Source organism: Vidua chalybeata, chromosome 6, assembly GCF_026979565.1.
Source record: "Vidua chalybeata isolate OUT-0048 chromosome 6, bVidCha1 merged haplotype, whole genome shotgun sequence".
Taxonomy (NCBI): Eukaryota; Metazoa; Chordata; class Aves; order Passeriformes; family Viduidae; genus Vidua; species Vidua chalybeata.
Window position 1 is genome coordinate 3,617,420 of NC_071535.1, and position 24,416 is coordinate 3,641,835.

A 24,416-nucleotide genomic window follows, 5' to 3' on the forward strand; every position below is an offset into this window, starting at 1 on the left:
AGGGACACACAAAGATCGTGAGTCTGACTGCTGGCCCTGCACAGACACCCCAACAATCCCACTCTGTGCCTGAGAGCGTGTTCCAAACCTCCTGGAGCTCTGGCAGCTTTGGGGCTGTGCCCATTCCCTGGGGAGCCTTGGGCAGTGCCCGGCACCCTCTGGGGGAGAACCTTTTCCTGATACCCAACCTAAATCTCTGTTGGCACAGCTCGAGCTGTTCCCTCAGGTCCTGTCACTGGTCACAGAGTGCAGAGATCGGTGCCTGTCCCTTCTCTAGCTGTAGCAGCTGGATTTGCACTCTCTGCTCTTCCATTGCAGCTCCAGTCCTGGCAGGAGGGGCAGCTCTCTCCCTCCGACACCCTTCCCAGGCTTGTGGCTCCAATCTTTATCTGTTGGCAGGACCCTCACCCACTGTGAGGCAGCAAATCCCATTCCTGGAAGATCATGGTTTGCTTCTGATGCCAGCTGGAAAACTCTACTGTGGACAAAAGCAGTTAAGCATCTGCAGCATCTGCTGCTGCTGAGCCCTGCCACCACTGCTGGAATGGTTAATATTAGGAGGATTTGGCCTTACATTTTCACCTTGGAAGTGCAGGGTGGGGATGCTGCCTTTGGCTGGATCGTGTGCTGCTCTCAGCAGCGGAGTGACCGGCCAGGATGTGCTGAGCTCCGGGATGAAGCAGCAAAATGCTCCTGGCCAGCTGATGGCCGGCCACACATTCCAAGTGTCCGGCCGCCTCCACACCCCCATGGCCACCCCTCCGGGCCCGCTTCACCTCCCAGGCAAAGGCACAGCTTCCATCAATCAGCATCCACCTCATGCCGCTGCCTTTGTTTGCTCCGGAGAGTTTGGGAATGCGGGATTGCAGCTGAGTGCCACGCATGGCTGGCCAGGAGGGGAATGCTGAGCTCTCTCCCGGCAGCTCCATGCGAATCCATCTCTGATACCGAGTGCTGCGGAGCCGGTGACTTCTCAAAGATGCTGTGGGACAAATAAACAAATGGCTTACTCTGAGCAACAGGGCCTGGAAGTCAAACCGGGCTCCTCATTGCCAGAGGTCAGAAGAAATGATGGGAGGGTGCGTGCAAAGCCCTGGGGTGATGCCAGCCTCCCTGCTGGGATAACTCCCTTCTGCCGGCTGCAGCCGGACCCTGGGGACACCTGAGCAGCACCAGAACTTCCCCGCAGCCGCCGCTGGCTCAGCCGTCCTGCTGAGCCAAAAACTCTGCATTTTCTTGTGTTTTCCCCAACGTGTTTGGGATTCCGGGAAGCTGAGAGTTAATGTCAGTCCTCCAGCGATGGAGCTGGACGGGTGCCCTCGGTGGCTTCTCGGGCTGTTTCGCTGACCCCAAGTAACTGCCAGAGCAACAGTTTCCATCCCCGTGGGTACCCACAGAGCCGTGGCCAGCCGCTGAGCTCCGGCAGGGGAAAGCAATCTGCCCTGTGAGCACTTTGGGAAAGATCCACGTCAGAGGGAAGAAGAACTTGGGGCTCTAAGAAGTCAGAGCTGAAAAAAATCCAGTTAATCTCCCTCCCTGCAGACTCCACAGCTCGCTGGGATGTCACTGAATAAGCCCCTGGTATGTTTGTGCTGCAGGCAGGGCTGCCGGGCAGTTTTAAGACATTTAAGGGAAATTGAAGGACAAGCCCTATTCCTGGTCATGAGGAGGTGTCTGGTCTCTTTCATGTCCTGGAGGAGGCTTTGGGGCGTGCTCTGTCTGCTTGCCTTGGGCCCCTGGAATCCCACACCTGTGTCAGCTTCGGGAAAGGGAGTGGAGAAGGAATGGTGGGAACTGGCTGGAACTGGGGGGCTGGATGGGGGATCCCTGTGCCCGCTGAGTCCGGGCAGTGGGATCCCTGCATCGGGCAGGTCTGGGGAGAATGGTCCGCACACATGGGTGGGGAGATCCCTGGGGAGACCTGCGTGCCAGAGGTGATTCCCACGCTTGGGTGGGGTTTGCGTGGGTGGACCTGTGTTCCCTGCGTGTGGGAAACCTGGATGGGAGGATCCCTACCTGCGGGAGGTCTGGGTGGCGGATCCCCGTCCGTGGGTGGGGTATGGTGGGGACATCCCTGGGAATCCCTGCCTGGTGGAAGTCTAGGTAGATCCTCAGGAACAGGGGAGGGATTGCAGCATGGGGGAGCTTGGGGGTGGTGGGATCCCCGCGTGTGCGGGGAGCCTGGGTGGGTGATCCTTGGGGATCCGCGTGTGGGGGGAGCCTGGCTGGGTGATCCCTGGGGATCCCCGCGTGAGGGGAGTCTGGGTGGGTGATCCTTGGGGATCCCCGTGTGAGGGAGTCTGGGTGGGTGAATCCCGGGGGTCCCCGCGTGGGGGGAATTTTGGGTGGGCGAACCTCAGGACGAGGTGAGGGATCCCCACGTGGGGAGCTCGGGGGGCGATCCCCCAGCGCACGGGCGGGCTGCGGGTGATGCACCCACACACGTGGCGAAGCCGGGCGGGCGCTCCCCGCTCCCGGGGCTCCCCCGCGGCCGCGGTCCGTGCCGGGCAGGGCCGGGGGCTCCCGGCCGGGGCGGTGCCGGTGCCTTTAACGCGCGGGGGGGCGGCCGCAGGCGCGGCGGACGTGCGGGGCCGCCTCCTCCCCTTCCTGCCGCCCGCGCCGCGCAGCACCGGCCGCTCCCGCTCCGTCCCCGCAGCCCCGGCCCGGCACGGCCCTGCCCTGCCCTACCCGCCGCCGTCTCGGTGAGTCCCGCCCGGGGAGCGCCGCGGGCCGCAGCGGGGCCGGGCCCTCCCGGCGAGGGGCGGCGGGCCCAGGCCGCGGCGGGCCCGGGGCTGCGGCCCGGTGGGGTGGGGGGGGGGTGGTCCGGGCGCGGCCCCACGGCGGGGAGAGGCCGCTGCCGTGAGGCCGGCGGGGTTCGGGGGGGCTCCGGTGCTTCCCGAGCGCATCTCCCCGGAGCCGGGTGAAGCGGGGCAAGCACGCCGTGTCCGCGGTGCTCCCGGAGCTGCTGCTGCGTTAACCCGCCCGCCGAGGGGCGGCTGGGCGAGCACTGACGGCCGAAGTGGGATCTCGGAGCGTTCCCCGTGGCTGTCGGGAGCCCCGGGTGAGGTTTGGCGAGAGGCGGCTGCTGCAGCGCCCGGGTGGCCGTCGGAGCTTTAATGAGCGTCGCGCTTCATTGCCGCGATCTGGGCCGCCTTGGGTGCCCGTGCTGGTGTCAGATGCTCGCAAATGCTGCTTCCCCACCCTCGTAGGTGATGTTGTCAGTGGTGTTTCATTTCTGAGGTTGCCCGTGCCCTTTGGTACAGCCCCGGTACGGGTGGTGTGCAGCTCTGTTAACCCTGGAGGTGTTGCTGCCCCTATCACCTCTCCTCTACTCACGGCTGACTCCCTTCTTCCAGCCTGCAAGTTATGGAGAAGGAACGAGGAGTTAAGGTGGGAAAGCTACACCTTTTGTACCCGGCTGCCTTCAGCTGATGAAGTATTTTAATTGAGTAGGTGGTTATTAAGAATAACGTAGCTTAGCTTCTTTTATACATTAGACAGTGACAAGTTCTGCTCTCCAGTGATGTGCATCCACCCGTGTGCTTTAGATTTGTCATTTTATGACCTTTTTCCCTCCACATCCCCGCTAAGGCAGTGCTGTGTATTTTGAGGTCACTCTTAGAAAACCTCAAAGATAATTTCTCACTTTGTGGCAGAGGGAGCTCACAGGAGCTGAGCTGATAACCCTGCTGTAGCTCTTTTCTGTTTAAAATTCTCCCTTTTTTCCCCCATGTTCCTTTAGTGTTTCTGTTGCTGCCTCTGTCCACCAACATAGATGGCATTTAGTTGACACGACTCTTCTATTTAACATCTCTTTACCTATGACAAGGCAAAAATCTCTCGCTGGGCAGTCCGAACTGCTTGCTGCAAAAGTTGAGAAGGGATTCAGTTCCTATGTTCCAGCTCCGTTCAGATGTTTTTCCTTGCCTTTTCTCTCTGTGGATCACTATCACCCTCCTCTTTGGCTTGGGCTGGAAGTGTTTCTCTGCCTAGTGGACCTCTTGCCTGTAACTGCGCTGTAATTTCTGCCCGCGAACAGGCCATGCAACTCGCTTTACCACATATTTTTTCTCTTGCCTCATATGCTGATGCTGCTTTCTGCATACTGTGATTAAAATAACTTTTGTGTGTAACTGCAGCAGTGAAAGGTTGGGGATTGGAAAGAAACACTAATTCTCTGGTAGAGTTATTACCAAATACCTTTTTTGGTAGGTTTTTTTTTTCTTACCACCCTCCCTTTTCTAGCTGCTCTCAGGAAGATGCTTTCTGCTCTCAGAAATAGCAGCAGTAGGATCTGAAGGACACGGTGAGATTTTGATTTTATCCTTTATCCCCTGTCACAGACCTGATGACTACTTTGTTTCTGAAACTCCTTGAAGAAAAGGGAAGGACTTACTCAAGCCTGTGTAAAGCTGTGGCGTTGCTTGGTTAGCTCTGTAACAGCTTTCATTTGCGTCATCTGCTTTTGCTGCTGGAGGTTTGGTGGTTATGGCTTGGAAATGTCTAATCATTCTTGACCCTGGGTGCTGTAAACCTAGGGGTAAAAAAATATCCCTTAGGACCTGGAATTCCCTGTGAATTTCAGAGGTGATGTTTAAGCTACACCCAAGACCCTAAAGTGTGAGGACACAGGAGACAGGACATGTGTTTTATTTTAAGCATCAAACTTGGTTGCTCCTAATCCCTTCCTGTGCTGCTGCCAAGGCACCCACCTCTCACCATTGACTTTGTGAGGCTTCATCTCCCAAGTTTAGTTCCCTGGTCATGCCCCAGTGACGTGCCTGAGTAAATAGTGTGAATGTCCTGCCTGAGTATATCCTGTGCTGTCCTGCACAGGGATGGGGAGGAAGCAGAAGGCAGAGTGGCAGGAGGAGGTAATTCTTCATCCTGCTCTTCACTCCAAAAGCTGTGCCAGCAACCCAAATCAAGTTTAGTTTCCCTGTTTTTAGCACCCATCCACGCTGTGGATGCCTTTCATAACACAACTGCTTCCAAAGTGAAACTTGATCGGTTTATTCTTTCTCCATCTCCACAGGAGAGCTGTTGGAGAACCTCCTTGAAGTCTCAAGCAGTTGCTGAATTTCCATCCACACAGTGCTCTTGGCCTGTTGGTGTAATTTGTTTTTGGTTCTAGTGTTTCCATTTGGTTTAAATGATTGTTTTCCCTCCCTGATGTAATTAGAGCAGTTGGATCCCCTCCTGACCCCTTGTTTTCATTGGTTAAACAAGTCGAAGTCTTTAAGTCTCCTTGAGTTGTTGTCTTATTGATATTCTCAGGATTTCGTTGTCAATGACAACCTTTTGCCTTTACCCATCAGAACCTTTTTAATATAAAGGGAATTTTATGCATCTGTGTTTAGCTCTTAAACTTCCTGCTCTGCATTGGCAAAGCAGCAGGATTGGGCTATTTTTAAAAGTAGGAATATTTTGGAGGGGACTGATTGCTGCACTAAGCTCACAAACTTTTTGACATTCCTTGGGTGATTGTTTCAGGCTAATGAGACAGGGAGTTGCTGGGCTAAATCTGTCCCAGACAAATCGTTTCTTGTTAATGACTGTGCATAAACTATGGAGATGATAAATTGGAGAATTACCAGCCCATGACTCCTAGGAATCTGCTTCTCCTCTCATCGTTATACAAGATGTCCAAGCAAATAAAACACATGGGGACTTTAAAAAAAAAAAAAAAAAAAGAAGTATTTATTTATTTTTTTAGAAATGTAAAAGCTTCTTCCTGTTCGCATGCCTGAACTACAGCTGGTGGCAGGAGAGAGGGTACTTGGGAGCTTTGAAAACTTCCTATTTCTTGCCAGAATGGAGCCTTTAAAGTATTTTCTTACAATGTGGGCTCTTTGGCACTTTTTCCAGGCTGATGCCTGTGGTCTGCAGTTTGGGAACACATCTGTGCCTGTTGGCGTGAGCACTGCCTTAAAGACTGATTCCTGCTTTTTTTTTTTTTGCCCCCATTTCCAGTGATTTCAGAGCAGGAGCAGCAGCCCTTTCGTGGCTAAGCACCGTGCATTGATCTGGACTCTGCTGCTTCCAGCTGAGGAATTGTTTTTTACCTGGTGGATGGAAGAAGCAGAGTGGATCCAGGTGCTGCTCTGAGATAGTGCCCAAACATCTATAATTCCTGCCATTCCTCTGCAAGGGTTTTTTTTTTTTTTTCCTCTCTGTGAGGACTAAGTAGCACCTGGGCTGGGTTCCCTGTGTTTGAACTCATCCTCTCCTGGTCACTGCCATGCCTGTGTACAGGACTGCTGCATCTAATTAGATTATATTAGAATGAATAAGTGAATCTCGATAAATGAGCTTACGGGGGCACTGTCGGGTCAGCTCAGTCCCTAAATATAGGTCCTGGGCAGAGGGGCAGGCTTGGTGCAGGATCTCTCCATAAAGCAAAATTAAACAGAGATCTCCTGGGAGTGCATAAATTCTGCTGTCTTGGCCATCTTGTCAGCCTGGATGCTCCAGTGTCTTGGTATAAGAAATACCAAAGTCCACCCAAATACGAAGATTCTTTAATTGAAGCTTGGGTATGGAGTTGGAAGGGGAAGTCATGGCAGTGGAAACTCTAATAATCTGAGGTGCTAAAGAATGCAAATCCCATGATCCTTTTTAATGCTTCCAATTTAACTAGAAGTGAGTTTTTTTTTTTTTTTTAAATCTCTTAGATACTGTAAAAAACAGGGATAAAGAGGAATGGTATCCGTTACATGAAAACTGGAAACAATCTCTAACTGTGCTAACACAAATAAAGAACATTATCTCCTTGCCACTATGTGGTGCAGAGAAGTAGTTTGGGTGCTTCAAGCCTTGAGTTTTGCTGTGGAATGAGTGTGGGGTGGGAGGGAGAGGAGAGGGGCAGGAGCTGTAAGGTTTGTGGGGCAATCAAGAGTTACTTCTTTGCAGCTCTCCTCCTCCTTTTCTGCAATGCTCTGGTTTTGTTTGTGCTTTGTGACCACCCTGCTTACCAAAATCCCCAGCTCTAAATTGCTGTTACTGAAGAGAAGTAAAAGTAGTTTCTTCCCCTTTTCTTCCCAGGAAGATTTATTAAGAGGAATAGCATTTTTTCTGTTTCAGATGAAAGCTCATCTTTGCTTGTGCATCACTGGGGCTGCATTGTAACTCGGAGAAAGTGTCTGTAAATCAGTTGTGTGAACAAGCTACTCCTTTTGTTGCACTAATAATCCCTATTATAAATAGTGTTGTCCTCTGCTTGCATTTACACCTCTTTGCTCTCAGGTGTGCAGTGAAATACAGGGAACAGCTCTTCTTGCAGGGTTTGTTTTTTTTCTTTTTCCATTGGACACTCTTCCTTCTGGCTGATCCCTCTGCCTGGCTTCCTTGTCTGGATCTGCTCACAGCCAGGCAATCCTGCAAATCACTGCTCTGCTGGAGCTGCTGCATCACAGCTCCCCTGCTGCAGGAAGCATCTTTAAAACCCTTTTATGCTGTGAAGTTGAGGAAATAGAGCAAAACTCCTGTTTTCCTTCAAGTTGCAGTTGAATGACTAATGGAGGAGCATCAGGGAAGGCTCTTTTTCTCTCAGAAGAGGTGTGTTGATGTTATCCAGCAAAACACAAAAGTTCTGATTTTGGGATTGCACCTGTTAATTGAATAGATGACCTTCTCAGCCTGCCTGCCTGGTGTCCAGCTTGCCGAGCATGTGTTGAATGACCCAGGGAAAATCAAGCTGGAGTTCAGAATTATGTGGGTGTCAAAGGCTCTTAAAGCCTGGTATATTTATGCCCGTGATTCATGGTGCTTCCAAAAACAATCCAGCTCTCAACCTGCAGAGGGGAAGTGCCTCAGTCCAGCATTATCAACTTTTGCTTAGCTGCCAGAGCAATATAAACTCAACCCGAGTTATTTTGGGCTCCTTCTTTGGCTTCCAAATCCCACCCTGCAAGTTCCTTGTAGAAGAAATGCTGGCTCAATTCTGTTTTACACTCTCCCGTATGGCCTGAAATCGGTAAGCAGGGTATTTTATTTCAGGGTTGTGACAAATTATAGTACATCTCGTTCCTTTCTGTGGTGTGAAAAGGTGTCTTTTGTCCGCCTGCTACCACACAGGAAGGAAGTTGTTGAGTCTGGGAGATAAAAGCTTTATCTCCTCCCCTGCAAGGGACAAGCTGCCCACTCCTAGGCTGGTACCACTCTGCTCTGTCCTGCCTGTAGTAGGGCAGAGGGGAAAATATTCATGGGAAAATGTGAGTGGACTCAAAATCTGTTTGTAAGTGCGTAGCTGTCAAGGAAGATGATGACTAAGCTATTGCACAAGGTGCAACTCTTCAGGGAACTCGCCAGGATTGGACTGGATCATGACTGACTCATAAGAGAGCCCATAATATCAGTCTGCTCCTAATTTCATTATTACTGGTTTGATCTGACCACTGGCCATGACGGCTTTTCTTTCCCAGCCAGTTTGCTGTGGGGTTTTAAGTTGGAAAGTCTACACTTGCTGACAACAAATTAAAAAGTCCAGTTTATTGGAGGAAGTGAATGGTTCCCAGGCCTTGGGTGAGAAGTGCTGCGTGGCAGGAGTGTTCAAGCTGATGTCTGGCATTTGGCTCACATGGGTGTTTCTCCATCAGGCACCTGCCCTGTGCTGCTGCCAGGCTCTGGCATGCCACTTACCTGCTCATTTTACAGAAGGGAAAGCACAGGTCAAGCACCTGCAGCTGAAGATGCCAGGAGGTCACCAGCAGAGCAGCTGGTGGTGCCTTTTTCTTGGTCCCATCTGTGACTTGAACCCCTGGCAGTCAGCTGGTGGGTGAGCTGCATTGTCAGATAGTGGCAGCTCAAGGGGGAATGGATTTAAACAAAGAGAGGAGATATTTAGATTAGTTATTAGGAAGGAATTGTTCCCTGTAAGGGTGGTGAAGCCCTGGCACAGGGTGCCCAGAGCAGCTATGGCTGTCCCTGGATCCCTGGAAGTGTTCCAGGCCAGGTTGGACAGGGCTTGGAAGAAGCTGGGAGGGTTGTTCCATGGCAGGGGGTTGGAATGTGATGATCTCTAAGCTCCCTTCCAACCCAAACTATTCTGTGATAGGATATGAAACTGCTTTCCTGCAGCAACCAGGACTGTTGCCATGTGCCCCTTTCTTAGGGTCTCTTCTCTGGTGTGGGTGGGGGGCCAGGGTTAGGGTTAGTGATGTTGCTTCTTGCCTCCCAAACTGGTTTGAAAGGCTGCCTTGGTGTTTATTGCTGCTTTGCCCTCTAAGTCATCACCTAATGTTGCAAGTAGACATCCCAGCTTGGCTTTCCCATAGGCATTACCTTTAATTCTGTGTGGGGACCTAAAACCAGGTACATGAACCAGTTGTAGCATCTCTGCTGCTCCTCTCTGCTTCAGCTCCAGGCGTACCTGAGAGCATCACCATGGCTACAGCAGCTCATAGCCACTGGAGCTTTTACAGGGCATTTGCAGATCTGGAAAGTGATTGGGGCTTAGGGTGCTGTGCCAGGAAGGGCCCTTTCCCCCAAGACTAGGTGGGAACTCTTTTGCCTCCTTTAGCTTGCTGTTCTCCAGGGAGACTCTGTCCTGTCCTTGGAGCAGGCAGTGTCTGCATTTCTCAGGGGGTGTGGTGCTGGGAACTGGCAGAAAATGGAATTTACAGGTCAATGCTGTATCTCCTGTCACACCTGCTGACCTTTGCTTGGTTCAACACCTGCTGGCAGCACGTGTGGCTCCAGCTATGATGGAAGGACAAAGGACTGAGCTGCTTTTTCTCTTCATGCTCCCTGGTTTTGTGTTTACAGCAGTGGTGGTGGAGCTCCATCAAGCTTTACTTTTCCAAGCTCATGGAGAATTGTGCTGAGAAGGTTCCTCCCAACCCTGTCCCCAGCGTGGACAATGAGCAGCACTGTCCAGAAGAGAGGTGGAGGTGGGATCTCAAAGCCTTGGAAATCACCAAGCTGCTATGGAGATTTTGTTAGGATTTTATTGGGTTCTCTGGGCTTTCCCACAGCTGCTCAATGGGAGTACTGACAGTTTTTCCTTGTTACCTTCACCTAAGGTCACTTCCATATCTTCAGCCTGTGCTACACCACCACTAGGATTGGATTGCGTGCTAAATTTAGTGAACCTTTTTACAGCTTGGTTTGTGTGTGTAAAGCCAGAAGGTTTTTAGCAACTTTTAAGGGGTTAGAGCCTTGTTCAAGATGCCCAACAAGGCCAGGCTTTCGTTGCACAGGTGGCAGCACCCCAGGCCAGGTGTGGGAGGGTTCTTCTCTGCCTCAGTGTACTTCCACACAGGGATTCGCTGAGGTGCAGAGCCCGTGGGTGGGAGGGAGGGCTGTGGAGGCACAATTAGAACTTGCATAACATGGTCTGCAGTCTGAGGCATGTGAGAAGTGCTGGTGAAGGGGTTGAGTTTCAGAAGTTTTAAAGGCTTGTGAAAATTCTTGATCAGATGTTTCCATTACAATCCTGCCCTTTTTGGCTCCCCCACCCTCCATCTCCAAGTTTCTACCTCTTTTCCTATGCTGTTTGTGTGCCAAAAGAAGAATTTTTTGGCTTCAGTTTGGTGTACCTATTTCTAAGTAGATTTTTTAATCCCTGCTTGGCATTACAGGCTACTGGAGTGATAGTTTGAGATGTAACTTAAGTTGGAGGCACATAGGTTTAGATCTGTGTGGTTGCAACGAAGTGTTTGTTCAATTCTTGCACACCAAAGGAGGAGCAGATTGCGGGACAGCAAAGCAAAGGGAGTGAGAACCCAGAGAAGCGTGAGAGAAATGACCTCAATTACTCTGCATTTCTGTTGCTGAGCATTTTTAGGCCTTTTTAACAACCTGGCATGTTCTTGAGTTCAGCTCAGTGCCGAGCGCGTTGGGGTGGGTGTGTGTGCTTGTGTTAGGAGGCCGTTCTGGGGGCAGAACTCTGGGGTGTTGGGTGACTTGAACTCAAAAACTCTTCAAATATGCATCTCACTGTTTCCAGTTTCTTCAGGAGACTCCTGCAGATTTGGTCCTTTTGGTCACAAGTGGAAAGAACCAGGAAAACTTTAGAGATGGGCTTTGAACATGCCTTTTGCAGAATTCTCGTGTGGTGTTGCCCAGCTCTCAAAACTGCACTGTGTGTGGAGTTATGCAGTGAACTGGACTGTGGAACTGGGACCAGTAGGGAGGGTTACAGCATCCCCTGGGCTGCTGCTGCTCAGAGGAACATTAGCAACCCTCAGCATCACTCACCTGGGGCATCAGCAGCTGCATGAGGAAGGTGGTAAAAGAAAGCTCCTTCACTGTGTGGCTCAGGTGTGATTCAAGCATTAAGCAAGTCTGTGGAGGAGGAGCTGGAGCCTTTTCCCTGCTGCTGGAGGGGAGTCTGCTCCCCTCCTCTGGGTCTTTTAAGAGGCAAATATTGCCTCGGGGTCTGCTGAAACACTGCACTGATTCCTGAGAACATCTGACCTTCTTAAGCTGCCTGCTGGAGCCTAAAGGATGTGGATGGTGACACCAGCTGTGTATCATTTCTTCAGCTGTGAGTGCCTTCAGCAGACTGGTCCATGAAGCACAGAGAGGTTAACAAGGTGAAAAGAAGCCTTGTGCTGTTCAGGAGCTCATCTCCTTGTTGTGGAAGCTGAAAGGATGGCATCTCAACGGAGCTGTGTCCAGTGAAATTCTTGTTGTAGTGCAGGAGGTGTTCTGGGTGGATGATGGGGTGAACTCTTAGTGCTGCCCTTGATAAATGAGATTCGTGCAGTGACTCAAAGGAGAGCAGAGAAAGGCCTTAACACTTCACCTGCCTCAGCAGGGAAATGACCACAGTTCAGCAGCAATTTCTAAAACTTCATGTTGTGCTTTTAGATAAGAGTTAGAAGTTCCAGCTCATGATGCAATTTATACTTTGAAATACACTGGTGTGACTTGTATGGTGCCAGTGCTGCAGGGATTGCTTCTAAAACCTCTTTTGTTCCTAAACCATTTTGAAACTTTGTTTCTAGCAATATTAACAGCACCACATTCTACCAAGTCAGGGATCTGGCTTGGATATAGAAGTACTGTCTTTATGCCTGCATGATAATGTGCTTTAGGATAAATGTTGAAGGACAGCTTTGCTATGGAGCAGTCAAACTAAGTCATATCTGCTGTGGAAGTTTGTTCAGCTTTCAGCTGGTGCAAATTTCTGCTGGAGCAGAAAGTCAAAATATCAGTGCTGTACAAAGCCACATCACCAGCAGGACCTTCTGTGGTCCCAGTTCAGTCCTGAGCATACCTCTAAACATTCTCTGTGTTCAGGGAGTTTGTAAGCAGAGTGTGAACAATGCTTTAATCTGGTAAATGATTTTAAATTTAATGCACAGTTGAAATAAAATCCTGCCCTCTTTGGAGGTGTCGTTCCTAATGTGACTATGGATTAAAACTCATTGATTGCTACCAGCAAAAGAGTGAAATAAAACACAGTGCCCCTGCTCTGCAGGGCTCTGCAGAGGCTGCAGATTGACCATTACAGCACTGAGCACCGTCTTGGATTGAGGACTGAGAGCGTTTTCCCAACTTGCAGCCAAAATGCAGCCATGGCCCATTGCTGCCCATTTGTTCCCACGCCAGCATTGTCCTCTGGCTTCAGCCCCTCCCTGCAAGGTGGGAGCAGAGGAAGCTGGGCAGGGTCCTGTTCCTTGGGTGCAGTTCAGGGCAGCAGAGCTGCTCCTGCACAGAGGAAGGGAGGGTAGCAAGTAATGCCTGCTCCAGCCTGGCTGTTCGGATTTTCCAGTGTTTTCATGTCTTTCTGACCCAGACTGTGGTGTGGAGTATTAAAAGTAAAAATAGACCTGCTGATGCAGTGCTTAGCAGGCTGTGTGGGCTGAAGAGGAGGCAATTCCAGCCTTGTAGTACTCCCTAAATTCTAGTTTGGTAGTTGTACATGTTGGTGATAATTTCATTTATGATGCCTCTGTCAGCTTACAGGAACTTTAACTTCTCTGTGTTTAGTCTCTGTTCCTCCAGTCACCCAACCTAAACTGAAGCTGCCCTTTTAAAATCTTGGGGTTGAGGAACTAACTGCATACCCCTGACTTCTAAACTCTTGGCACATTCGAAAATTTATTATCACTCTGTGAACTTTGGTTGTTCAACTGGTGGATACCTTTCCCCCCCCCATTCTCTTATTGTACTGTGTGTGGTGACAAAGAAAGATCCTCCCTGTTGATTCCTCTCTGTTTGCAGCTGAAGAATTATCAAGACTCAGTCTGATGATGAGGTACAGCAATCTTGTTTCACTTGCTGCCTTCTGATGCTCACATTTAGCTACATCTGTGCCACATTGACAGTAGTTTTCTCTTTAGAGACAACTGAAATCACTCAACTGCTTAGACATAATGTGTGCAATAAATAATGTCTTGAGACTCCAGGTAGTTAGAAGAAACCACATGAAAGCATCTAGATCTGATATAATTCACAATCACTGAAATTTTGATTTCCCTCTGAGCTAACAACTCTCCTCTGCCTTGCAGCCTGTTCCCAGCACAGCTCAATTTCATTTTCCTCTAGGAATTCAGATAGCTGAGAGCATCCGTCTGCTGCTGGCTTCTCCTTTTGTCCATTGCTGTGCAACAATGGGATTGTCGAGTCACTGAGAGGTTAACTAAGCTTTTTTTCTTTTTTGTCAGTAGTCCAACCTCTTTGTATAGCTGTGTGGAACAGCACACTGAACAGAAATAATGGGAAAATCTTGTTGCTGGAATGACTGGGGCTGTCATTTTGTGATACCACAGTAAAGACCTGCTTAAGCTTCAGGCTTGTGGCTGTGTTACAGTGTGGCTGAGCACAAATCTGTCTGCAAGAACATTAAATATTAGTTTCTGTGTGTCCCTTTGCATCCAGCAGTGTTGGAGCAAGGGGAGGGAATCTGAACAATTACAGTCGCTTCCCATTTAGTATTGAGAATGGTTTTGTTAGGAGCCTTTTGGGGTTTGGCATTGGAAAAAGGGTGAATTGTAGCCCTTAATTATGAAGTGTGGGAACAATTGGAGCTGGACAGACAGGCAACAGTCCAGCTCCTCTTCCTGAACGAGCAAAGCTTTTGTGCTGTGCCATCCCAGTGCACAAATGACCATGCTGGGCTGTTGCTGGATTGATTGGTTTTGATCCCTTTTGGGAAGGGGTTTAGAAGCTCTAATTTTGGGTTTATCACAGTAGTGTTGCTCTGAGCAAGCCTGTCACTGTGGCTGCCCCAAAGAACTTCCCATGGAGGGGGGGGAACGTGGGATTAAAACCCAGTTGTTAAATCCAGTTGAACTGGGACATCAGTGGCTTGGCTCGTGTGGGTTCAGTGACAAAATAATTGCAAGGAAAGATGTGAATGAAGGTGCTGTGCTTTGCTCCTGCAGGGAATGGAGAGCTTTGAGGGGGAATAAGCTTGGGATGGTGTGGGATGGGTGGCACATGGGTGAGCTGTGGCTTGCTGGAGGTCACCTGGGACATTTTTCTTGCCCTATTTCTTATCAGCTTGTGGATGAGGGCACCCAGCAGAGCAGGCTGGCAATGGGATTTATAGGAGTGTTTGCTGGTGGCAGTGCTCCAAGAAACTCTCACCTTTTCCCTCCAGGGCACCTCCCCAGGCTGGGCTTTCCCTACCGTTCAGGCAGAGTGCACCTGTTATCACTCAGCTGACCCCAGCTGTGCCTCCTGTCCAGGCTCTCATTCCAGCAGAGCTCATGCTGAAAAATGGAAAATACAGAACTCCTCTTTGGGACACAACTTCACTTGTTTTTTTTTTTTTTTTTTTTTTTTTTTTTTTTTTTTATTTTCCCCTCCTGGGAGCTGCTGAGCCTCCATGGCTGCTGGTCTATGCATGGCCCTGCATTCTCCTGTTGGGAATGTTAAAAATACCAGCTACAATTTTCCCTTTCCACATGCCAAAATATATTAATGTGCTGCTGCTTTGATTAGTCATTTCCTCTTCTTTTGTTCCTTTTGCAACAGGGTAAAGGACAGTGCGTGCACACTTGAGTAAAATCTTGTCTGGTTAAGAAGTCTGAAGCTAAATAGATTCTCTTAGGTTAATACCTGTCTTTGTTGGCAGAAGAATTCTGTTCTTATCCCTTCAATATACATTCAAAAATAAGTCTGGATAAAGTCACTTTTATGGTGTTCAGACTAAGAATATCTTTGTGTGATTTATTTTTATAGTGGAAAGAAACTCTAATATGAACAAGATTAATATTCTTAGATGAATTTAATATATTCTTGCAGGAAGACCTTTGGTGATACATTGCTATAGGAAATTTTCCAAATTCATTTATTTTGAGGTTTCCTGTCTCCCTCCTATGCCATCACCTCGGTGCACACATTCCTCCTTCCCTGAGCCCCTGTGAGACCTCATTCAGTGTGGGTGGAAAGGTGGTGAAAGCAGCAGTGTGACACTGTTGGGCTGTGCATGTTTGGGGTAGTTCTAGCAGCCTCTGCACCCTCGAGGTGTGGGAGTACAAAGGTTAATAAATCCAACTTCCAGGGACCTGCTAAAGTTGCCCTGAGCTATTTGCTTGCCCTTGAAGGCTGGATATTTTTTGCTTCTCCGTTGCTGTGACTGCCTTAGTGAGAAATTGGGGAGAAAAGCTTTAGCACCAGGTGTTCTGGAGAGCTGCAGAGCAAGTGGTAGGTTTAAAACTTCCTTGTGTGTGTGGAGGAATTCCAGTGAATAAGCTAAAAAGTTACCTGGTGAGTATAGTTAAGGGCAAAGTTGAGTAGAAATCTGGAGAACCGAGCAATGAATTAAGACTGATCTCTTCTCAGTCATGTCCAAACTTTAGAAACACAACTCATAAACAACATGCCATCCTCTTTAGCAATCTCTCGTGGTTTTCCTGTCGCTGTGGCGCTGAGGGCAGCTGCTCTGCCCTGAATTCAGAGGGAGCACAGCTTGTGCCTGCCTGGGGAGGGAAAACTCTGCTGCTGGGGATGTGCAGGAAGAGGATTTTACCTCTCCTGGGATGCACAGGCAGGTAATACACTCGAGTTTTTTCCTTGACTCTTTGCAGCTCTTGTGTATAAAAATCTGGGTTGTTTTTTTGAATGAGCATTAGCCTCCCAGTACTCAGATTCCATTCATACTTTCACAGAATCTGCTAAGGGAAAAAAAAAAAGAAAAAGCTGGACCAAAGGCCTTTGCTTCTTTTGTTTCTGTCTCCTCTTCTTTTACAATTATTTTTAAAAATATTAACAAGAATTCATAATATAGGAATCTATATTTATATAGTTATATTTGCTGTATACACTGGGAAGGGGAAAATGTTTAATTCCAGCTGTTTTCTCTTTGCAGATTGCTGTGAAGGTATGAGAGGAATTTGAGTACTGAGAAGCTACTGCTCATACCTGCTTTCCTCTGTTACAGAATCATGGAATGATTTGGGTTTGGAAGGGACCTTCAAAACCATCGGATTTCCACCCCATGCCATGGGCAGGGACACCTTGCACTAGACCAGGCTGCTCTAAGCCCCATCCAAACTGTATTTGAACACTTCAGGAATGGGGCAGCCACAGCTTCTCTGGGTAACCTGTGCTAGGGCCTCACCATCCTCACAGCCAAAAATTTCCTTCCACACTTGGAATTGGATGTAAGGAGATGAAAAGGATGTAGCAGCCCTAAATTTCTCAGGAGATGACCTTAAAATTTTTTTTGTTTTTGTTTTACTTGGAATTTGGGGCTCTGCCTCATTTATGACCAGGGGGTGGTCAAGTGCATCATTCCCATGGGTGCTTCGGACCTTGTTTTAATTGAGTTAAAGTAATAAAGCATGACAGGGGTAGGTGCAGAATGAACACACTTACAGTAATGCAACTTCTTCCTGTGTCAGAAAGGGATTAAGCTGTGTTAGAGTGAGCAAACCCAGCTGGGCTCAGACCTGGATTGTACCTGCCCTGGCTTTTTAGGGGCTGGTAGCTGCTCCCTGAGGCTTTCTGTGGGTGCAAGGTGAAGATTATCTTGTGAATGTCTATTTATACACTAGACCACAACAGCTGTCTTAAGGCCTTTGTTGAGGTGCACAGCACTTTAAAGCAGTGTAAATGGCTTTTGTGTGTGGTAAAGCTGAGCTGCTGTGGAGTGTCACAGCAACCTGGATTGTACAAACCCTGAGAACTTCCCAGACAGCTAATTAGAATAAAAACAGGTGTGGCCTGGTCCCTCCCTTCTATCCAGGTGCTGGGCAGAAGCAGATTTCAGGTGTGGTTGTGTGTGTTTAATGCTTTTGCCTGTCTGACCCAAGAGTCCTGGCTTGAGTCTTACCAGGTTTGTGCTTTTGGATGGGCTCATGTTGCAGGAGATCCCTTGATGCTCAAAAACTGCACGACAGATGGAACTGCTGCTCAGACAGGGAACCTAAGCTCAGCTTTGGCCATAAGTCTGCTAGATTTGGCTCTTATTTGTAGTATTATTTTGAGAAAATTCTGTGATCTTTTTTTTTTTGTGCCTTCCTATTTTGAGAAGTATCACTTCTCAGTTCCCTGTGCACAGAAGCGGGTGGTGATTGAAGAGCAAATGTCTGATCTGCTCCCTGCCTGCGTGGAGAGCAGGGAAAGGGGAAATGCTTACCCAAAAGCCTGAGCTGGCTGCTCGGGTGTTTAAATGCCTCTCAGATAGTTCATGGTGGTGTGGGCAGAGCGTGTCTGTGCATGAATATGTGAAGGAAGGAGCTGGGGGAGCCTCAGGGACTCCTTGGAAGTAGCGATGGGAAGATGCAGACTTGCTGAGTAATTCCTGCTGGAAGAAAGAAACCTTTGATTCTTTACAAGCACTTCGGGAAAAGGTTGTGTAAAGATAATTTGTTATCTTCTGACTCTGGAGATAATAGGGGTGTGTTAGCTGCTAGTGATTTAAAGGGGAAACTCGCAGTTTCTGGAGTCTGGTGGAGCCAAGGACATTTTTTGCTGGTCCTGATGCACGCTGGCTTTTATCCCAAGTGGCATCCCCTCACAAATACTGCAAGAAATGTTTTGGTTTCCTAGGACTTTCCTGTGCTGAGCAATATAGACTCATTTAGGTTGGAAGAGCCCTGTAAGATCAAGTCTAACCATTCCCCTCCCACTGCCACCACTAACCCATGTCCCCAAGTGCCACATCCACACGGTTTTTAAATCCCTCCAGGGATGGGGGCTCCGTCCCTGCCCTTGGCAGCCTGTGCCAGTACCTGACCACCCTTTCAATGAAGAAATTTTCCTTAATATCCAATCTAAACCTCCTCTGGTGCAACTTGAGGCTGTTTCCTCTTGTCCTGTCCCTGTTCCCTGGGAGCAGAGCCTGAGCCCCCCTGGCTGCACACTCCTGTCAGGAGTTGTGGAGAGTGAGAAGGTCCCCACTGAACCCTGGTGCTCCAAACCCTTCCCCAGCTCTGTTCCCTTTTCTGGACAAGCTCCAGCTCCTCAACATCTTTATTTTCATGAGGGGCCCAAAACTGCCCCTGTGACTGAAGGTGCTGCAGCAGCACCCAGCACTGGGGACAATCCCTGCCCTGGTCCTGCTGCCACACTATTGCTGATATCAGTGTATTTGTGCCCATGCTTTGGTGAGCCCAGTGGGGTGCTGCTGTGTCACACTATGACATGAAATAACTCACACAAGCAGGTTAGATGTAAAAGGAAAGAAAAAGAACTAAAAAAAGCAAGCTTTATTTTCTGACTCCACTATATAAAGAATAGCAAAAGTGACAGTGGATTGGAGGGTGAAATTACCGCCTCTCCAACCACACTGGCCAAACCAACGCTTCATGAATTCTCTCTACTCGCAAAGAAGAATGTAAAACAATCATTGTTTTATATGAACAGTGTGAGAACGTTGCAGTAAAAACATGTAAACATTAGAAAACATAAGAAACTTCTAAAAGAACTTTAAAACCCTCAAAAGCACTGCTGTGCCAGGCTCTGTGCAGTTTGGGATACCTGTGTGAGGAATGTGGAGCGTGCTTTTCCCCGCTCCGTGCCCACAGCAGGTGTTGTGTGCGTTTATCCCCGGCTAAACGCGCGGTTGCTCGCTCCACTTTCGCTGGTGCTAATTCCAGTTCTGGGCTTTATCCTCCAGCCCAGGTGGTTTCAGGGCGTCAGCTGCCTCCTGGTGAATCCCTGCCCTGCCTTATCTTGTAGGAACTTGCCCGAGCAGCCGGGCTGTGGTGGAAAACTCTTGTGGGAGGTACCTGGGTGCTCCCTGCTGCCGGCACTGGGACAAGATCAAGGACATCTGCTGGTGCTGGTGGCGAGGCGGTGCAGCCGTATTGCGCTCCCGGCTTCCTCTCGGCGCTGCTGCTGCTGCATTTTGGCAGGTGTTGGCTCTGAAGCTGTATTAAAAAAAAAAAAAAACAACCCTCTGAAAGTAAAGGCTTTTGTTGAAGCAAAGCTACTCTTTCTGGAATTTAATAAAGAGCTTGTCTGTGTTAACTAACATCAAGCGACTGAGAGCAGACAGAGCCCAACAGATGGTACAAACAGCGGCATGTTTGGAATGGAAAATATTTACCTAGAGGGTATTTGAAGCACTGAGCTTGTGCTCTGCAAATGGCTTAATTGTATCAGTGAAATAAAGTGGAGAGCAAGATTTATTGACAAGTTTTGCTCTGCACTTGCTGTCAGCACCTTGGAGGGGGTGTCAAGCACTGTTGAGCTTCCCTTGAACAGGTCTCCTTCCTGGGAAGAGTCGTTTTAACACCTGAATGGCTCAGTTGGTGTTTTTGAGTGTCTACAGCTTTCTCCTGTGGCTGCACAAATCATGCTGTCAGGGCAAGTATTGAAAAAATGAAAAATTCAGAGCTTGAAATGCTGTTTATTATGCTTTTCCCCCAGTCTTGGGTTTGGGAGGATTGGTGTAAATAGAGCATGGAAATAGAGATATAAAACTATATTCTTTAAAAAGAATACAAATATGTAAGGTAAATTTTACCCTGAGTAATGTGGATGCCACAATATAAGGTTAGAAATGTATTGGAGAGTACCCAAGGGCCATGGAAGTGGTGAAGGGTAAAGGGGAAGCCATGAGAGGAGTGCCTGAGGTCACCTGGCTTGTTCAGCCTGGAGGGGATGAACTGAGGACAGACTTGATCCTGGCCTGCAGCTTCCTCACATGGGGGAAGTGGAGGGGCAGATGTTGATCTCTTCTTCCTGAGCAGCAGCAGGACTTGAGGGAATGGCTGGAGCTGTGTCAGGGGAGGTTTAGGTTGGATATCAGGAAATTTTCTTCCCCCAGAGGGTGCTGGGCACTGCCCAGGCTCCCCAGGGAATGGGCACAGCCCTGAGGCTGCCAAGCTCCAGGAGAGTTTGGACAATGCTCCCTGGCACAGAGTGGGATTGTTGGGGTGTCTGTGCAGGACCAGGAGCTGAAGTCTGATCCTTGTGGGTCCAACTTCCAGCTCAGGATATTCTATGACTCGCTTCTGTAATTTTCTGATTTGCCACTGGGATCAAAACTCACAGGTCCATTTAGACCTTCAGCTTTTCTGGCAGCCGAGTGCCTCATGCATGACTTTAAACTGTGCCATTTTAAAAGTGACCTGTGAGAAGATTGTGTGTGTGATCTTACTGGAAGCTGTGCCTTCTCTTTATGTAGGTGTCAGGTGCAATACCTTAATTCTCCTGTGAAAAAACTGCTGGGGTGCAGTCAGCTCCTTGCTGGTGTTTTCTGCACTGGGTGTTTTTGGGAATGGTGAGGACTGCAGGGGCTCCTTCCTTCCCAGTGTGGCTCACCTGCTGAAGTTAGCCAGGTGTTAAAGAACTCAAACAAGTTTGATGGCTTAAAATCCCTACCTGCTCCAACAGCTCTTTGTATCACATCACATCTTGTCTTGGGGCATGAAAAACCCATCTTGTTTTTTCAGTAACACACAGAGCTGCTTAAAAAACCCAAAACTAAATCAACCTAAGCTGTAATTCTGCAATTTTCCCATATGCAGTACCAACACTGATGTTAAATGAACTACCCTGAGGTTTTTCTGGCAGCCCCCCTTCCCAGAGCTTGAGCCCAGCAGTGCTTTAGTCAGGTAATGCAAGCAAGTCACACAGAGCTGGTTGCTCTTGCTGTATGAATGTGGAATAGGCATGGAGTGGCTGAACTTCTTGTTTAATTTCATACCTTGCCTGTGGCAGATCTGGGTTTAGTTGCCCAAGTCGCTGGGCATCATCTCTGGAAGAGCTCTGGGGGAGGATGAGCTTGGGAGTGAAGCTGTTTTCAGGAGGATCCTCTTTGCAGCTGGCTGATATGGAGCGTGTTCCAAACTGCGTGCAGATTAGGGAGAACAAAAATAATGTTATCTGTTTGAGGAATTTATTGAATCCAGATACAGCTCTGAGGCTCCTTGCTGTGTTCCTAGTGACTGTTGGATGTGAGTCTGCTTGCCAGCTTGAGAAAATCCCAGGAAAATATCCCAATTAAAGGAGCTGTTGCCTTGGCTAAATCATACGTGGTATCTCTTAAACTGCTTAGTATTTAAAAGAAGGTACCTTGGTACCTGTATTTCCCCTCTTTAATGTTAGTTTTTCAAAGAGGCACAAATCCCTGAAGATTATGTGCATTTTGAGACCCAAGCATTTATAGAAGCCATGCTTCTCATGTGCTGGGGCTAAGCTATGAGTGACTCATTAGCCAGATGGAGCTATAATTTATTTCTATCTTCTCAAGTAAGTTAATCCCCTGGACCTAAACTGAATGAATATCCTGTGAAATGTGGTATCTGCACAGGATGAAACTTGAGATTTAAATTCAAAAAGGCAGAGGGTGGGGCAGAAAATCCAGGGCAGCCTGAACTGGCAGGAGAAGTCAGGTGCAGGCAGTAATAGCACAGTGGAGTTCAGAAATAGTTATTTTTCTGTGGCACGGGCTCTGTTTAGGGAACAAAAGTGCAATTCTTTTGTTAAAGGCAGGATGGGAACAGTGACTGGGTCTGTGCACAGCCTGGGACAGATGCAGCTTGTTCCCCTTTTGCAGAATGACTAAAGGGATGTTGTGAGGTCTGGAATTGATGGGTGAGACGGGAGCATGTCTGCAAGGGGGGAGCCTGGCACGGGTGCTGGACTCTGAGAAACGTGATCAAGAGCAGGTTGAATAGCAAATGCTGATGAAAGGTGAGTATTTAACCAAATACTTTGAAATTTAAGTGTAGCTAAAGTCGCTGTGCCTCTGTAGGCAGTAGGGAGGGATTGCTACTGGAGTGCCTTGCCTGGGATTGTGGGTTTGGGTGGGTGGGGAGCTGGTGCAGCTGCCCTGGAGACTTCAGAGCTGCAAGTGATAAAAGTCCCATTGCAGCACTTCTGGGGGAGAAATGCCTTTTTTTTTTGTGAGAGTGTATCCTAACCACAATGGTAAAACTAAATGGAGCAGTTAAGCTGGTAGGTGAAGGTGTGTCAATGCAGCATTTGCTCTTTTTTTGCTTTAATAGAATGAGTTTCTTCATCCTGTTTCTTTCTGCATGGCATAGAATGCCCCCCCCCCATAGATTGGTTCTGTTTTTTCATAGATGGCTTGTCAGTGAAATACAGAAATAGAAATGGAAATGATGGAACTGTTGTAGTAATTGTAGATTGTCAGAGGACAACTGGAAACTGTGTGTGAGCCAAAACACTGCCAATTTACCCCATGGCAAGGATGCCACTTTATAAAGACAATTTGACAGGGGGTGGTGTGATGGATGTTGTTTTGTCATTCTGCATAGAGCCAGCAGCAGTGGGATCCTCCTGGAGTGAGTTTTAAATACCCTTGCTGGGCTGAGATGAGAAATTAGTGTATGGCCATCAGAGCAGAGCTTTTGCTTGCTGTTCCTGTGTGCTTAATCAATTCTAGTTACGCCCTGGGACTTTTACTTAGATTTAGGGGGTTTTTCTTGAACTGTGCTTCTATGTGAAAAACTGGATTTTTGTATGGAATTCATAGGTCAGATCTACCTTCCTCTGATCAGTGTTTGGGGTGGAAAGGTCTGTGTGGCTCGTGTTTGGCTTTGCCCTGATGAGCAGGAGGGGGACAGGAGCAGGAATGGAGCCTGGGGATGCTCTGGACCTCATCACTGCAGTGTCATGCTCCAGATCTGGGAGATGATCCTGTTTTTGGGGAAGTGCAGGGAGGGGGGAGCAGGGTGGGGGACAGAGGCTCCACAGAGCTTGTCCAGCTCTGAGATCAGAGCTCAGCTAGTCCAGCAGACGTTCCCCACCCGGACTAGCTGTTGTCATGATGTATTTGTGGCTCCTCTGGAAGCAGCTGTAGCTTTTCAGTGTGTCTCTCCTCTCTGGTCTGGGAGCAACCATCACTTTGTGGAGCATGTCCTGCCTCGATGGCCATCATGCCCTCCTGACCCTCTTTAAGAGCCTTGAACCTCTTTAGCAGCACGTGTTACCCTGAGCCTGTGCTTTGCCCTGAGCATCTGGTGTCAGCTGCTGGGAAATGTGTAGGGTGTGACTGTCCATGCCATGAGCTCATGGCTGGCTGTGTGCTGGTGTCATGAGCTGGGCTCTGCTGGGCTCCTTGTGCTCAGCTATTGTAGCTGGTGCAGTAATGTATTGTAATGATCAACTTAATTACACTTGTGAAAAATCTGCTTAATTACATATTTACTTTGGGGATTAGCTTTTCCCCGTAAGCATTCAATATTGACTTTGGCTGAGACAAATTTTCAAGATCTGTTTCCTTCAAGAGATGACTAATATTAGATCACTTAGTGCAGGGAGCTGGGTTTATCAAGTAGCTGTAATTAATCATTTTGAAAGCTCCAGCTTAGTTTTGAGCATCTGTGCCTTTTTTTCCCCAAAAGACGAGCTTTTCTTCCCATCCCTCTCAACCCTTTGAAAACTTTCTGTGCTGGATGTAATTTTAGACCCTGTAATTTTTAGTGAGCTGTGTGCGTGCAGAAAATAAATACAAACTGGGAGGAGACTTAATGTTAAGACAACTGATGAATAATTAGTGTATTGAAGTGTTAGTCTTTTATTTGGATAACTTAATAGCCAAATTAGAGTTCCCAAGCTTTGCTTTCTGTGCTGCTCAATGCACTGTACAAATATATTATCACAGGAACTCCTCTCTGTCCAGAAATTATTCTATATAACAACTATTCCCTCTTGAGCCAGAGCCAGGTTCCACACTGAGCTCTCTGCAGTGTGGCAGGATGGCACAAGCCAGTTTGTGATAGCAGCTTCCAAAACAGTCAGGAATTGAGGTAAAACAACTTGAAATGAGTAAATCTTCTGCCCAGAGGCAAGGAGAGCCTGCCCTCTCCCTGCACCACGCAGCTTCTCCGTGGATTTTATTCCCTTTGCCCTCTGCAGGCACATCTGTTTTCATTTTTCAAGCAGCAGTGGAAATATTCTGAGCAATCTGGGTTAAATCCCTTGCCTTTCATTCCCAAGAGGATGGGTGTCCCAAGGGACACTCGAGTTGAAGAATCATTTTTTCTTGTGTAGAGGAAAATGGAGTTGTGGCATGTGCTTCCCATGATGGGTTTCAA

The 24,416-nt window shown here is 48.3% G+C and overlaps 1 protein-coding gene across 16 annotated transcripts in view; it reads left to right on the plus strand.

Annotated features, from left to right (window-relative positions):
* The first annotated feature begins 1,350 nt into the window (after nucleotides 1-1,350).
* The window catches only part of KTN1 (kinectin 1), a 78,543-nt gene continuing 55,477 nt past the window's right edge, over nucleotides 1,351-24,416 (plus strand). For 5 of the 16 annotated variants that reach the window (XM_053945704.1, XM_053945709.1, XM_053945701.1 and 2 more), the window contains exon 1: nucleotides 1,355-1,581. The gene's annotated coding sequence lies outside the window, so the exon portion shown is untranslated. Of the gene's footprint in view, nucleotides 1,582-2,618; nucleotides 2,703-3,010; nucleotides 3,062-24,416 lie in introns of those variants that run through there. The other 11 variants (XM_053945696.1, XM_053945702.1, XM_053945711.1 and 8 more) reach the window with 5 other exon arrangements.